The sequence below is a fragment of the Sceloporus occidentalis genome, unplaced genomic scaffold (genome assembly GCF_023333645.1).
Source record: "Sceloporus occidentalis isolate IW3139 unplaced genomic scaffold, rSceOcc1.0.p SCAF_3, whole genome shotgun sequence".
Lineage (NCBI taxonomy): Eukaryota > Metazoa > Chordata > Lepidosauria > Squamata > Phrynosomatidae > Sceloporus > Sceloporus occidentalis.
The window spans coordinates 139,057,427-139,073,407 of NW_028316983.1; positions in this window are offsets into that span (position 1 = coordinate 139,057,427).

Below are 15,981 nucleotides of genomic sequence, written 5' to 3' on the forward strand. Positions count from 1 at the left end.
CTTTCAGTGACACACAGGCTAGGCAGAAGAGTCTGTACTTTCACAGAGCCTATCCTTCTGCCCCTCAAAACATTCACACATTTTTCAGTTCTGTGGTAGTCTGGTCTAGAGGCCTATGACCCAGGGATGTTTAAAAGCATCACTTCAGTCTCCAACACATGACAATGGACATTGCACCAACACACAAGAAAATACTATGAAAAGAAAACCTCTGAATGGACCCTTCCAGAAGGCCTGAACATGGAAATGGATTTCTACGGAGAATGATCTCTCTGTCATGTTCAAAATTAAATAATCAGCAAAAGATGCAGTTTACCACACAGTCCCAGCCATATGGGATGAGATGCCATCTACAATCTCAGAAACTATCCTAACATTATTATACAACAAGCCAACAAAGGGGGAGCTGTGGTCATCATGATCAGGTCAGACTAGACATAGAATACTGCGAGGCAAGTGCCAAACATTACATTTTATAGAATCTTCTCTAAAGAGCCCACATTAATAGCTGGAGGAACTACACAGACTACCCATAGAATTATCCACTGATGTACAGAACTAAATTTAAATGGACAAACCCCAGGAGCCCAAACTGGCAGCTACTGTTAGATAGAGGATGCCCAGTTTGGGCTCCTAGGATTTGTCAGTTTGAATGTGTCTCTGTACATCTAGAAAATACAATAATGCTTGGCAAGGCAGAAGGCAGTAGGAAAAGAAGAAGACTGCATTCCAGGAAGCCACAGCCCTGAGTCTGCAAAACCTGAGCAGGGCTGTTGAAGATGGTGTGACTTGGAGGTCTCTCATTCACAGGGTTGCCATGGGCTGAAGCAGACTTCAATTGCAAGACTATTGTTATTAAAATGAATAGGTTTTTTTTTTAAAAAAGATAACACTCTGTGGGATTTCCCCCTTTCTATGAAGTGAATATAGCTCCCTGCCATTTATGCAATGTGTTTTTGATAGCCATATTTACTACTGGACTAAATAACATGCAGTTATTTAAGAGCAACTGCAGAACAGATCTACCTTGATGGTAAACAGTTGCAAAGTGGCTCTCCTGTCTGACATTTATCCACTCCAGATTGCCTTCCCCTTATGTTACTTTACAGAAGTAAGTCTTGCTGTGTTCAGTGGAACTTTCTTGCTAACAAACGGATTTAGGACTGCAGCCTAAAGGTGAAGAAATCCTCTAGACACAGCCATAGGCTCAGAAACTCTGCCTATGGGGAATCATGGGAGTTTTACTAGCCCACTTGTTCCAGTCAGCTGAAGTTGCATGGAACAGCTAAAGTATAATGCCTATTTTAAATGTTAACCAAATATACCAGATCATGACATATTGAATGATAGGGAAAAGATCTGAAATGCTCCCATTACAGAAAGGGAGCAATGCTACATTCAAGCCATAAGGAGCATGAATCTACAAGTATTGATAGCACCTGCTATTTGTTTTAATTAATGGGAGGGATTCCTCATTCCTTCTGGTGGAAACACAGGCAGCTAGAAAGGGCTAGAAATTGCAAAGAAAGAGGAAAGGAGAAGAAGATGGGGAAATTGCTTCATTGGGATATGTGCTGGGATAGGATGCACTACTGAATATGTGTGTGTTGAATGAATGAGTATGCCAGATTTACTAGCCTCTAGCTAGTGTGTTTCTGAAATAAGAATCTTCCCATTTGGAATGCATCACCCATTAGCAACTCTAGCAGCAGATCGAACATTCATTTATCAGTGAAAGGCCCTCCAAGTGCAGCTTCTTGGAAATGTTCTGTTTCAGATACCATGAGGCTGTTTAATTTGGAAACTCTCTCTCTCTCTCTCTCTCTCTCTCTCTCTCTCTCTCTCTCTCTCACACACACACACACACACACAGAGAGAGAGAGAGAGAGAGAGTGTTCAGTGGCCAGCTAAATAAAATAAGAAAACATCTGGGATCAGAATGGGTTCCAGAAGAAAGCCATGATAGGCTGCAGAATGCTATATTTAGTTCTCATGCAAGGAGTTGGTGGCTGGTTGTGATGATGGTGGTGATGTTTATTATGATGCTGAAGTATTGTGAAGTCGAAGGATTTCATGGCCGGCATTCATAGTTTTTGTGGGTTTTTCGGGCTATGTGGCCATGTTCTAGAAGAGTTTCTTCCTGATGTTTCGCCAGCATCTGTAGCTGGCATCTTCAGAGAAGATGCCAGCCACAGATGCTGCCAAAACATCAGGAAGAAACTCTTTTAGAACATGGCTACATAGCCTGAAAAAACACAAAAAAACCTATGCTGAAGTATTGATTTATATCCCCACACTTCCACCAGTCCTGGGACTCCAGGTTGCTTACAAAAGTTGAAAGAAACCCAGTTAAAACACTGACAAAATCATAAACATGCAAAATGTTACTATTGCAATACAATTAAGTTATCCACAGCAATGAAAACTAACTAAAATTAGCCCATTAAAAATACCATGTTCCGTTAAGATCAGTTAAACAGTGAACAATCAAAATCCCCAGCAGTCAATTTCTAGAAAAGCTTTCACTTGCTGATAGAAGGAGAGCAAGGAGGGAGCCAGCCTACCCTTCCTAGGGAGGGAGTTCCAAATCTTGGGAGCAGCCAATGAAAAGGTCCTGCCCCTTGTGCCCACCAAATGTGCCTGGCAAGGTGGTGAGACTGAGGGCTCATTGGCTCATATTGGAAGTACAGAACTGGTGGGCTTCTCTTTACAACCCAAAATGATAACGGATGGTATGCCACCATGAATTAATCCCTGCCTTAACACCCTTGTCTGTCCAGCTGCTTGGGGAGGGTCTACTTTTCCTATTAACAAGAATTTTCCCTATCATCCCAGTTCTAGAAATGATAAAATAACAAGGAATGGACTTTAGCTTTTATTTTCCAAAAGCCAGAGGGCACAGGACTGAACAAAACTATGTGAAATTCTTAAAATTAATTTGGCATTAGTTTAACAATCATGTAATCATGCAATCCTGTATTTCATGAACATTCTAGTGAGATGCTCTCTCTGTCTCAGTCCAAATGTCCAGTTACAGAAATAAAGGTTAATGGGATGTGGGAAAATATTGACCGTGCAGACAGAATTCCAAATAAAACAACTTACTGGTTACATATTGTCTATTTGAGCAGAATTTTAGGCAGTAGAGCACATGCTGAGTTAAACGGAAGAGATGGTGTAAGAGAAAGCGTATTTGGATGCTCAGTGTAGGTAGATCAAGAGCTGAACTCTGAATGAAGCCTTACCTGGATATGACAGTCTAAGAGCAATGAAAACTGGTTCCTTATTAAAGAGTGAGCATTGTTTGGTTCAGTAATGTGAAACCCTTCATTTCTGATCTCAGCTGTCTGATGTCAGCCAGCAAATCGGCCATTTACTTAGGCAGCTAAACCCACCTTCATAATTACTTTAAAAGGTCACATCAAAAGAGTTGGACAGCTCCAACCAGACGGATTATTATGAAAATGAGTTCATCTCTGAATATGCATCTACAGGGTACAAACCAAGGGCCCATTCACATTACAAAAAAAATCGGTTCTGAAACCGATTCAATCACGTGAAGTTCCTACTCACCCCGAATCTCACACAAGCGAATCCGGGGCTTGCACACCCGTTCCGTGTTAAATGGCCCCTAGCGCGGTGTTTTTGAAATCGGCGCAAATACCGTTTCTTTTGGAAAACCCCGGGTCCTGGGAATGAGAACTTGGCCTCGATCACGATCGAGGCAAATTGAGGGAGGGATTTAGGTCAGAGGGTGGGCAAAGGGCAAGGCATTTCCTCCCCTCATCGGAGGGGAGGGGGAGGAGGAAAGAGCCCTGGGAAGAAGGGAGCAAGGGAAGGCATTCTTTAGGAGCCTCTTTTCCCTGCATCCCCTGCCCAAAGCCCTCTGTCGCTGGGCATTCCTTCCCTTGCAGGAGGAAAAAATTCAGGTCACGAACGGAGTTCATGTCAGGCAACCCCCCCCCCCCCTTTTCAAATTCAAACAATTTTTTTTGAGCAAATATGTGCATTGAATACATTATGTTTGTATTCCAGAGGCAGATGGAGCTGGGCTTGCACTTTATATCCTTGGATCTCCTTGCCTTCTGCAGAGGGGGAAGCTACAAATGTTGCAAACAATCAATGTTACATTTTTAACAATTTTTTTGGAGCAAATATGCGCATGGTTTGTCTTCTTGAGCAGATACAGCAAGGGAAGCAAAGGGAAAGCTAATGTTGCTTTTAAAAGCATAAAAAAAATGCATGGCAATCCCATCCTTTGCCTGGGACAGGGGCAGATCTGACCCAAAAGCCCACAGGTTTATAAAAAAAGAGAGAGAGAGAGAGGCATCTCTCTCCCTGCTTCAGCCGCTGAAACCCCTGTGCCTGGCTCTTTAAAAAGGGAGGACACTTTCCCCGATGCCCTGCAAACGTCACCATGACGATAGCTTGATTGGCAGCAGCCACCTCGCCAGCAGACACAGAATGCATTCGATTTCTAATTTGCAGGTCAAAATGCATTCGATTTCAAATTTGTAGTGGGCACTTGCTAACGGGGGAGGGGCATCCGGATCAGCCCAGTTCCTTCCAGGTCTTTTAGACCAGTATGAATGGGGCCCAAGATGGATACTTCAGGCATCCCTGTATGCTTCTAAAATCCTGAGCTATTTCAGACTATTCAGATTTGCCATACTTGCTTTAGCACATATTACTAGTAGCCATTTGCCATTTCAACTTCCTATTGTGTCCTCTTGTCCCAATCTCCAGATAGTGCTGGAATTTTGCATTATTTATCTGAATGCATTTATATTGCATTATTCTATCAGAATAGGTAATTCAGGTGGTTAGAACCCTTTTCATAAAATAATCATAACAATGACAAGCGCTTCATTGTCACAAACCTGCAGCCTACCAGACTGGAGCATCCCAAAGGTCCTCTAGAAAAAGGTGTTTGAGCCCCAGCGATGAGGGAAAACAGTTAGAGAATCTGAAAGGGAAGAAATCCCATAGCTATAGTGCAACAAACAAAAAGGCCGCAACCTTGGCTGACATCCTAAATCCTAGAAGACTGTGGAGCTCATGTTCTCTCTTGAGTTGTATTTCCACCACCTACTCTCAATTAGCAACCCAACTTTGAATCACAAGCTACAACAATGCACTATAGTAATCAAAGCTCGCCATTACCAATGTTTAGACAACAGTATCTGAACTCCTTCTATCTTGAAGTATTCTGGCTGAGATACTAGCCTTAGCAGGTAGTATCTGTGTGCCACTATTTAGGCTTCTAGCAATAGGAATAACAACCACTCTTGAATGTAAACATCACATTTTAAGGAGGAATGTGGCCCTTTCCAAAATACTTTGAGCATCATTTCTTGAACTGAACTGTCCACAGCATTTCCATTAACAGTACCGTTGTGCTGCCTTCAGCTACAGGAGAGAGATTTTTCAGCTGTGATGCCTTTCCTTGCTAAATTCCTCTTGGAGGCTTGCTTAGCGCCTACATTTATGTCCTTTGGCATATTTAAATTTTAATAATAACATCTAAACTTTTAAAATTTCAGTTAAAATATGCCAAAGTCTGTAAAATTTTTGTTCTATTTAGATCTTCTCATCTTAACCGGCTTTTCTTCCTGGCTTGACAGGTTAACAGGAACAAAAACTGCAGGCAGAACCTAAGAGGTCTTTAGCTATGGTCTTAAACAGTGTGTGTTTCACCTTAGGGATGTTAATTCATCATTAATAGCTGCCCCTGGCTTGTTATTCAGGTCACTGAATAGCCATATATATTGTGTCTTCTTGTCATTTATACTATTCTGGTTGATGAGTGACCTTGGAACAGTAGTTCTGGTGCTTGAAACAATATTAATTGCCTGGTCCTCTGGCACAGGCAGCCCTTCAACTACACGATCAGTTTATTTATGCAGAAATCACTGTATAGTTTAGCTTTTTAGGGGCAGGTGGTTTCATTTATATGCTAACAGCTTCTTGTGGTTCCACATCCCTACATGTGCTGCTTGGTGGTTTCCATTTAAGTGACTGGCTTATCATCATGTATTGGGAAGACCTAATGCAAACATAATATAGTCAGTGCTCTGTATGCATGGATTCTTTATCCTTAGATTCAAGCGTCCATGGCTTGAAAATATTTTAAAAATATAGAAATTCCAAAAGGCAAATCTTTATTTTGCCATTTTATATAAGGGACATCATTTTACTACCCCATTGTATATAATGGGATTTGAGCCTCCGTGGATTTTGATATCCATGACGGATCCTGGAACCAAACCCCAGCAGATATCAAGGGCCCACTGGATAATTTATCACAGGGGTAGGCAACCTTTTTGAGCCGGGGGCTGGGTTGCTGTCCCTCAGACAACTGGGGGGCCGAAGCCAAAAAATAAATAATTAAATAATTTTTTTTAAAAAAATTAAATATATAAATAAACTAGGACAAATGTAGGACAAAATTTTCAAATGGAAGACACTTTTTTTTAAAAAATGGAGGACAAAAAATATGCTGATTTTTTTAAAAATGTTAATATAAATGCATGTTTCTGAGGCTTCTATAGACAATTGCGCCCCAAAGGCCCCGGCGGCAATCGGCGGCAGGACCGGGCTGGGGCCGGTCCCAAGGCCTTGCCGGGCCGCATCCGGCCCGCAGGCCACAGGTTGCCTACCCCTGGTTTATCATGTCTATTATCTGGACATTCCTTCTAAAGGATTTTCACCATTGTCCCCAGATTAAGAGAGAGTATCTGAGGAATATTGAAAGCTTAGATCACTCCATGAACCTATGCCTGAGGTTTGAGCTAAAATCAAGAATCCTGGCTATATGTCCCAACACTTTCCTGTTATCCCTCTGTCATGAATGTGGGTGTCTGTTCCCCATTCATTTGAGAGCTTCTCCCAGACAACAAAAGGTTAAAGGCTGGGGGAAGGGACTGTTGGCATGCTTGTGCGACCGGAAGTGCACAATGCTGAAGCTTTGCACCTGGACAAACAACAAAGAAGCCACATGGTGCCATTTGCACTTAGGGAACATGAATTCTTGGTACCAGAAGGCTTGTTTAGCTAGCATTCCATATCTCAGGGCCCTTTTGCACTATACAGTTATGGCGCTGTGATTCCACTTTTAACTGCCATGGCTGCATCCTATGGAATCCTGGGTTTTGTAGTTCGGCGAAGCACTCAAGGATCTCTCTGGACAAGAATTTCAAATACCCCTCCCTAAACTACAAATCCCAAGAATCTATATGGTGGAATCACAGCAGTTAAAGTGGAATCATAGTGCTGTAATTGTGTAGTATAAGCTGGCCCCCTGATTCAAAATATGAAAGCGTACCATGCTGGTGTGTACCTCATCTCACCTCTTTCTTGACATGGTGGGGCCCTGAAGACACAGATAATTGGGAAGAACTTGGCTGTATCTTCTGTGGTACCTTGTGTACTGCTTTTATGACCAGCTAACCTTGTGTACTGCTTTTATGACCAGCTAACTCTTTTGCAGAGGCTTGCCTGTTCCTGACCTACTGTGCTCTCCTTCTCAGCAAGAGAAGATGCTGGCTGTTCCCTCAAGTTCTAACTTTGCCACATTTGAAATGTATGTAACCTTTTACAAGGAACATATCTTTTATCATCTGAATGTTGGTTAACAGGAAAATGGCATCCTCCTTCCTGGAATCTCTTTGGGGGCTGGAGAGTAACAACCCTTCACCATTAAGCAGATCTAAAATGGTCCTTCTCTTTAAACAGCAAATATGTTGATCATCATGCTGAAAGACTCCTTAATGATGTCAATTTCCAACTCAGCTACATTAAATTTGCTTCTCTAGCAATCTGTCACGCCGTATGTCCTAGTTACACAGCAGCTAGGAGTCTCGGGGGGAAGTGATAACCTCTGTGCCATCACCATCTTTCCACAGCTGGAGCTACTTCTCTGTGCCCACCAGGATCTATGAACAGATGTCCTTTCTAATGTCAACACTCCACATACTACATCCAAAGGAACAGACGGATTATTAAGCTGCAAGGCTGGAAAGCGAAATACAGTACATTATTGTAATAAATATCTCAGATTCACTCCACACCATGTAGGTCTCCTGCAGTGAATCCTAACCTGGAAAGATGGAGGCTGCTAGTTTGGGGCTCAGTCTGGTTACCTGTAAACCGATCAGGCTCAGGTGCATGCAGCAAGACAATCCTGGATGTCTGAAAGGTAAATTGCAGCAGCTTGAATCTTTCTGACTGAACTGCCTTGTATTTGTGCTCTGAATAACAAAATTGTGTCTACAGTTCTCTCTTCTCTCAAATAGTTGGGGTGAGAAGATTGTGAGCCAGAAAATACCCAGTTCAGCACTTGATTTGGTCAGGAACCCAGTAACCTTATGGCCAGCTTTAAAAGTGATTCATCACTCCTAGAAACTTTCAAAAGAGGCAGCTCCCCTATTAAAATTCCAGAATAATGGCAGTCTACTTACATTATAAAAGAACTGGTCATAAAGAGAAAGAGAATGAGGAGGAAGAAGAGGCTTCTCAAAAGGATTGATTTAACAATGTACATGGGGTGATTAAGGACAAAATATCTGCTTTGAATATCCAGAAGTGTGGTCAAATTGCAAATGCTTTAGGGATACTGTTGGTCTGTACAAAATATAAAGTTCCTTCAGCAAGGAAGACATGTTTACATAACAACTTGTGTTTCACTCTCAAAAGAGTACTACACATGGTTTTTAAACTGTGATTAGACCCAGAAAAAAGTAGCTTTGGTGATACTTATCACATCCATAGCTCCAACCCATAGCTGTTGCATCCCCCTACCATGGTTAAGGCATCTCTTTTCATTGTTGGGGAACCCATCAATGACTTCTTAATCATGTCAGTCCCCAGGTGTGAAATGTCATTGCCTGGGCAGTTGTGATATTGTGGTGGAAAAGTAGCAATTAGTTTTGGAATTTCACAAAAAATGATAAAATAAAATAAATCCAAAGGCATGCTGGTAGGGTATATGCCAGGTAGTCAGGGTTAAGGGGGACTCAGAAGAGAGTATGGTGGTGGTGGCAGCCCAAGTTGCATGACTGCGAAGACGTCTGGTAATAGCTATTACACAAACAGGGTACAATTCCATTTTTGTTGACATGCACAATTGTGGTGAGAACAGGGATCATGCGGAACAGCCCCCAGTAGAGAACCAGTGTGATGTAGTGGTTTGAGCATGGAACTATGACTCTGGATACCAGTGTTTGAATCCCTGCACAGCCATGGAAACCCACTGGGTGACCTTGGGCAAGTTACACTCTCTCTCAGCCTCAGAGGATGGCGATGGCAAACCCCCTTTGAAGAAACTTGCCAAGAAAACTCTATGGTAGGGTCGCCATAAGAAGACAGCAACAAGAACAACAGGCTTCTCTCTCTCTCCTTCCCTCTTCATAATTTGATAGCGTAGGGTTACTATATTGCCTTCTTTTCCTGGATGTATTTTCTTTTTCAGCACTAAAATTTCTGTCTGGGTGGATGTTTTAAAAGGTCTAGGAAGTTTTAAAATGACCACTGCTGTGCCTTCCAATGCTTCTTTCTAATCGTCATCTTGCCAGCTATATCAAGAGCTCTGCTAGGAGAAGGGACTGAGCAACTTAGATGAGGAGGAGAAGGAAGCAGACCTGGAGGTGGAGAGTGGGCCACCTGAGTGACATGGCTTGGGAGCCTCTTGCCTTGGGATGGACTGTGCAATGGAAGAGGGTGGCTTGATGAAATTAGGGAAAGGATTGCCAGAAATGGCAGAAAAGGGGGAAAGGAGACGGCAAAATTCTTTTCAATTACATGTCAAGTTAGGAATATTTCTAGTAGCATTTATCACAGTTTACATAGTTGGCCTTTTTCTCCAATATATGCTTCTGTGATTATTATGGCAGTGCCCCCATACAAGGCAACATTTAAAATAAGAGTCATTATAGCCATCACTGGTTTGAAGTAGTCAGTTGGTAAATGTGTCATCTTTCTTCCTTTTCAAAATATGATAATCCTAGGTAGTTATCCCTTCTGAAAAACTGGTAGGACATTCCTTGAAAAGTAGGAGACCATCATGGCTCCCATTGAGGAAAAACCAATCAACCAACAACTAGGTGCCAAAGGGATAAACAATGGCTTCAATACAAAACATTTGGATCAGGACCAGGTCCCTGAAACCAGATTCAAATAACTTTTTTAAACAACTGGAGTGGTTTTTTTCTTTGTTAAGTACTCGGAGGATAAATCTGGGGCAAAGTATACTGATGTCACTCAATTCTTGTTTATCTTATGAATCTGAATCAAGTGTGGCCATGCAGGTTCTGGATCAGTGCCTGGACTGGATGAGGGTCAGTAAATGGAATCTGAATCCCAGCAAGACAAAGGTCTTATAGGTGACGGTGAAAGGAGGAGCTGGGCAAACCTGGTTGGAAATACTGTGAAGGATGACCTCTCGGGGTGAAAGGATAGAAAATTGAAGTTTTCTTCTGACAGAAGGCAGATGGGGATAAGATTACAGGGAGAAATATGGCGTTGTTGTTGTTGTTGTTGTTGTTGTGTGCCTTCAAGTCATTTATGACTTATGGAGATATGTGCAATGGAAAGTCATAAGTCACAATGGTTTCTGTGAGATGGCTGATGGTGCTCAGAAAATCCAATCAGAAGATAGCAAGATCCTTTGCCTTCTCAATCTCAGAACTTTTAAAAAGCTACCTTAACTCTAATAGAAAGATGGACCATATAAGTCATTTATCATTTTTCTGAGACATCCAGGATGTCCAGGTTAACCTATTATGTTCTACTACGATAGTCCAAGTATATTCTACCAACAATCGAAAATGCACTTCCACTGCAATCGATTTTCACCAGAAATGTTAGGAAACTACTCTTTTGACTGTAGATTTGAGATTTGTTATTCTCCTTTTAAAGAAAATACACCAGACTTTTGCTTCTCTAACTCACCATTTATTGCTTTACAGGCTGCCATGTGATCTACTTCTGACCCGAGGAGGAATTCTCCTCTCTAACTAAGACTGCAATGCTATTGACTCAGTTAGAGTTAAGGGTCTGTCAGTTTTCCCATTATATGCCTCTGTTATCGGGGCTTTATAACTCAGCCTTCAAATGTCAATCCAGTCTGATAGGTGCCAAAAGGCATTTGGATTCATGAAGGATTATGTCTTAGAGATTGATCCACTAAGTGCTTTGTCAGTCAGTCAGTCAGTCACGCTCAAGTCCCTTCTTAATGGATTAATTGAAAGGTAAGACGTTAATGTTTAGGAGTGTTCAGTTTCATCCTTTGGCTGAAGTAGTTTAACAACAATGTTCTTTAACAACAGAAACAGCAATACTACTACAAACTGTCTATTATTGTCGTGGTTTCTCTTATTGTGGTGAGCCAGACATTGGTTGCTCACACTCAGACATGAGGAGGAGTAGATTTATGAAGCAAGAATATACATGTCTACTATGGCTGAGCACAAGGCATTTCCTCTTGACCTCGCAAACGTACCTTAACAACCCTCCAAATCCCTTCTTAAACTCCAAGAAACCACTCTAATCAATGGAAGTTGCTCTGCTGGTTATTGGGATAGAGCAGGATGATGTTTCCAGTCTCCTCACCCCTGTGAGCAAAATTGTGATGAGGAATTGTGATAAGACCCCTGCTTCTGATTCTGCAGGCTTGTTCTAAGGAAGGAATCTAGAAACATCATGCTGCTGTGCCCCAATAACTAGCAGAACAGACCTCCATCACTCAGAGATTTTCAGTTGCTCCTTGGAGTTTAACATGGGATTCAACTGAGGGAAAGCCAATATGATTCTAGGGCTGCATCAATAGGGGTGCATTGTCTAGATCAAGAGAAGTAATAGTATCATTTTATTCTGCTTTGGTCAGACCTCACCTGGAATACTGTGTCTAGTTATCTGCACACAGTTCAAGAGGAATATTGACAAGCTGGAGCATGTCTAGAGGAGCGTGACCTAAATGGTGAAAGGTCCAGAAACCATGCACTATGAAGAGTGGCATAGGGAGCTGGGTATGTTTAGCCTAGGGAAGAGAAGGTTAAGAGGAGACATTATAGCCATGTTTAAACAAGCTTGCTCCATCCTCATAATGATATCTTTTCAAATGTCATATTGAGGATGGAGCAAGCTTGTTTTCTGCTGCTCCAGAAACACGGACAGGGAGGAATGGATTCAAGCTACAGGAAAAGAGATTCCACCTAAACGTTAGGAAGAACTTCCTGATGGTAAGAGCTGTCCACAGTTGAATATGCTGCCTCAGAGAATGGTGGAGTCTCCTTTGGAGGTAAGAGAGGCCAGATGGAAATCTGTTGAGAGTGCTTTGATTGTATATTCCTGCATGGCACAGGGTGGGACTGAGTGGCCACTGTGGTCTCTTCCAACTCTGTTATTCTATTATTTATGTTTGTGGCAACAATGCCACAATTGTGAATACGCAGTGTAACTGAATATGGAGTAGTTATGGCTCTGTAACTCTAGGTTATGAATCCATAAGTGCAGTGCAGGATGACAGCTCTTCATGTAGTCAGGTATTGAATTACACTGTAATATAAGTAAGTTAAAATCTGTGGCTCCCTGTACTTAAATACCCAGTACTTAAGAGTCTTGATAAATGAGTCTGCTAGGGTGAAGTTTTTATTACCAAGAAGTTTTGTTATTGAACACCAGCATTAACCAACTGCCTTGGTGCACTATATACATTGCACATTGTTACCTTATTTGCACACTCACTTATTCTGCATATTGCCAGTCCATAATGAAAATGTCACTGGGACTTCACCCTGATCCAGTAAGGCCAACCACAACTTTTGTGCAGTCATACATATATATATATATATATATATGGAGAGTGCATGAGCATGGGCAATGTTCACTGGTTCCCTCCATCCCCACTGCCTTACTTGATCAAAAGCTCCAATACTGTACTGAAAAGTGATATAAACACTGATTCCCTTTGGAATGGTACTGTACCCTTCACACCTTTTAATGAAACCTGGCAGCACCTAACTGAGACCATTGACTGCAAAGCATCTCATTAATATTCCTCTACAAATACAATAGACAAAATATAGTGAGCAGGTGCAGTTATAGCACCAATATCTTTAGCACTGAAAAGAATCTGAACATCACATGCACTGAATCTAAAGCTACATCTTTAAATAAATTGTAAAGCAGCTTATGTTGGTTTTGCAGTGAACAGTCTCCCATAATCATATAGACAGATGGGACACTCATCCTGAATTTATGAACAGCCACTTTTGATGCTCTTTTAAGATATGATGCTGAAGGTCATTCCTATGTTTTTAAATTTTTAATGTGCACATAGCTTTGCAATAAGGTCACAACTTCAAGCTAGGAGCACCATTGCCATACATTATTAATGATCACTGAGGAAGTAAAATACAATGAAATAAATGATTCCCTCAAGTTCTGCATGTTTACAGATAAGGAAGAATTACACCCGAGTTTCTCTTTTAAAGACTGAAGAGTGAAGTAAAATGTTTTAAATAAACAAATACTGGGGAAATGAAGTATCATTCAAAGCTCTTCCTCTTTTACCACTGTAAACGCCTGAAACAGCTGAAAAAATATGATCTTTCTATCTGTCTGTTTGCTTATCAACCACTTATTTGTGGAGATTTAAATGCAGATTAATCAAAAATAAACACAGAAGCATGAAAATAGATGTTATGTTGGACTATTGAGGAAAAGTTTGAAAAAACAAGGTACATTTTCAATGCGCATCTAACACTATACATTGATGAGGTACATCAGCTGTGGCTGTTAGTATAAAACAGACTCACTGGTTGATAACACTCCAAAGGCAGCAGAGGTTGCATTTATTCCTTCACAAATACCAGCATGAGCATTGTGATTGACGTCGGGGAAACAGCTGAACCTCAGCCTATTAAATAACCTACAGTTGTAGTAAAAGGAGGTTGGCTTTAAAGAAACATTATAACGCAGATGGAGCTTGTCAAATTTCTGATAAAGGGTATTCCATGTAGTGATTGCAACCGTGGTAAAATGCTCTTAGCAAAAACAGACCTCAGAAGCATGTGGTGCTACCAGAAGGGCCTCTGCAGATGATGTCAAGGACCAAATGAATATATAAGGCAGAGGGCTTTATAGACTAACACTGAATAAGCCTGACCTGGTAGCCAGTAGACAACTAGAGGCATTATGCATTGCCAACAAAATGCTTAGTAAAGCATTCTTCATCACCTGCAGTTTACAGACCAATCTCAAACACAGCCTGCTGCAGACATCTAGCCTGAGGTGATCAACCATAATGGGCATACCTGTGAAATCTGACAAAAAGCAGTCTGAGCCATTAAAGTTAACTGGGCCTCCAATGAGAAAGATACAAGAATGCCCTAGATTGTGAACTTCATTCTGCAGAGAGAGTGCAACCTATTATTATTATTATTATTATTATTATTATTATTATTATTATTAAGCTTTATTTATATAGCACTGTAAATTTACACAGCGCTGTACATACAATCTTTTTAATTAGACGGTTCCCTGCCCACATGCTTACAATCTAAAAAGACACAACACAAATGGAGAAGGGAATGGTGGTGGGGAAGGGGATCAGGTCCAGCAGTTCTTTTCTCCCTCTGAGGCCTGGACCAAGGCAGATGGACTGGAGGGAGGGCCTGCTTCTTAATCAAGGCCAGGACCGATGGAGCTGGCCTTGCCTTTTCAAACCTCATCTAGAATGTGTATTCTACTTATTTCCTGGATATAGGAGTCACTCACTGCGACACATCCCCTCTCCAGGATGGCCCCACAATTCCAAACCCTTGGGCTCCAGTCACTCACCTTTTCTCCTTTACTTTCAAGATCCCTCCATGGATCAGGTACTTGGGCTGCAAAGTGATCCCTGAATGGACCAGTGAATGTATTGTTCAGTGGATTCAGTGCAGGAAGTGTGACCAAACTATCAAAACTTAACCAGAGCAACCAGACACAGTTAGAAAAAGAATAAACAAGTTGAAGTGTATTAATACTCCATTAGATCCCACATTAACCCTTGAGCTATTTAATCATTCACAGCTACCCCAAAACCTATTCAGTTCTCCACCTTACCTGACTGCTCTATCTCTAGTACAGCTTTTCCCTATCTATATGCCATCTTTGTGAAAGCCAGTGTGGCCTAGTGGTTTGAGTGCTGGACCACAACTTTGAAAACCAGGGTTCAATTTCCAGCTTGGTCATGAAATCCCATGGGTGACCTTGGGCTAGTCACATGCTCTCAGCCTCAGAGGAAAGCAATGGCAAACCTCCTCTGAGAAACAATGAGTTAAACAGAGAAGTGTCATACAGGTGCTGTGGCGTAGTAACCTATTCCTCTTCTATCCAGGTTATTTCTACCTATGGTATCAAAGTTTCTGTTAAAGAAGTAAAGCCCAGGAACACATCTCCTTGGTTCACTGAGGCGTAACTGTACAGTGAATTCCTATGCAGACACAGCATCAACATCAGCATCAACATCAGCATCAGAATTTGACCATCCTTTTGCCACAGGCCTCCAACTCTAGCAGGACACTGACAACATGAAGCAGCATCAGGGATAGTGGTTTTCAGTCCGTCCCATAATTATCACTCTTCTCCTTTCCTTACCATACCTACCAACAACACATTTTGCAAATATATGCACTTCTCTTACTGTTGATCTGACTGCAGTGCCTTTTTCACTTGGCAATATTTGAACTGAAGAAACTTTGTTGTTGTTGTATGCCTTCAACTCATTTCCGACTTACAGTGACCCTAAGGCAACCCTATCTTGGTGTTTTTTGGCAAGATTTGTTCAGGCGTTTGCCACTGAGGCTGAGAGCATGTCATTTGCCCAAGGTCCTGGTGGGTTTCATGGCGGAGCTGGGAACCAAACCCTAGTCTGCAGAGTTATAGTGCAACACTCAAACCACTATGCCATGGTGTTTTCTTTGATGTTGTTTTTAAAAC